The 1,445-nt window shown below is 37.0% G+C and overlaps 1 pseudogene; it reads left to right on the forward strand.

The window, feature by feature from the left end:
• Positions 1-1,198, forward strand: part of LOC104789361 — a 4,356-nt pseudogene extending 3,158 nt beyond the window's left edge.

Here is a 1,445-nt window from a genome sequence, read left to right on the forward strand (position 1 = left end):
CTGGAAGGTATAGTCGCCGAGTTTGGATCCAATGAATGGAAATCGTTCGAGATTAATGCATTCGAGGATTGGGATATAAGTATGCCGTTCTATAGTGTATCATTGAATGGAACTTTATATTGGGTTGCTATTAATCATGAGTCTCGTGAGTACTTTATTCAAAGTTTTGACTTTTCGACGGAGAGATTTAAACCCTATTGTATCCTGCCTACTAAAAACGCGAACCCATCCGATGCTAGATCACTTTCGGTATTTAGGGAAGATCGGTTTTCATTTTTAGAGCAAGATTACAACAAAAGGAATATTGAGATTTGGGTGACAAAAGAAAAGATTAAAAATGGGGATGGAGAAGCTGTAGAGTGGGTGAATCTGATGAGTGTGTCAGTTCCTGAATGGTCGAGTTTACGATTTAGCTCCAGCTCCTACCCGCCAAGTTACTTCGTCAATGAGGATTATAAAAGTCTGATGAGTCTTGTAATATGTTGTTATAACAAGGAGGGAAAAGCTTATATTTATATCGCCAAGGGAGATAAGTTCCATGAAATTGAAATTAAAGATTTCGTTGAACCAAGTGGTCGATATTGTGCTCGTCACCGTACCTATTTTCCCAGTTTGGTCCAAGTTCCTACGTTCACGATGAGTGGTAGGGTATAATCCCACAGCAGGAGGTTGAATCCCGCTTCGCACGCCCCAGGGGAGTACAAGTGAGCGTTGGAGTTGGAGGAGACGACTGGGACGATGGCTTCTTCGAAAATGTGAAGAAAATACTTGTAAATTTTAATAATTATGGCATCATCTTTGTCAAGTCTTACTGCTGCAAGGATAACGTAGTTGTAGCCGGAGCAGCTCATGGAGATTCGAGAATAACTTGCTGGGTGACATTTCTTGTTTTATTTTATTTTTCTAACTTTATAGTTTCATTTCCATGTATATATTATATAATTTTTTTTAAAAAATAAAGTTTACAGTTAATGACGACGACTATATTGAAGCCGTCGAGGGGACCTACACTGAGAGTCACATCACCTCCATCACGTTCCGGTTGCACAAGGGCCGTAACACGCAACTGTTAGGAGTATTAGAGGGTATGCCCTTTGTGCTTGGAGGAGGACGATGCTCGAAGATCATCGGGTTTTACGGAAGAAGTTCTGATGTTCATCTCACTGCTCTGGGCGTCCATCTCTCCCCCTCTCCCTAGATTTTTTATTTTCAAGATGAATAATGATGTGTAAGATGGGAGCCTAGTAATTTATTCAAACTAACAATATATATTTTTATCTTTACTATATAAAAAACTAGAAATAGGCTCTTGCGATGCGCGAGATATATATATATATATATATATATATATATATATATATATTTATTAATTATAATATATATCAAATTTAGAAATATATTTTTGAAATGATTTTTTTATGAAATAAAATAAACAAAACAAATAT

Source organism: Camelina sativa, chromosome 5 (genome assembly GCF_000633955.1).
Source record: "Camelina sativa cultivar DH55 chromosome 5, Cs, whole genome shotgun sequence".
Lineage (NCBI taxonomy): Eukaryota > Viridiplantae > Streptophyta > Magnoliopsida > Brassicales > Brassicaceae > Camelina > Camelina sativa.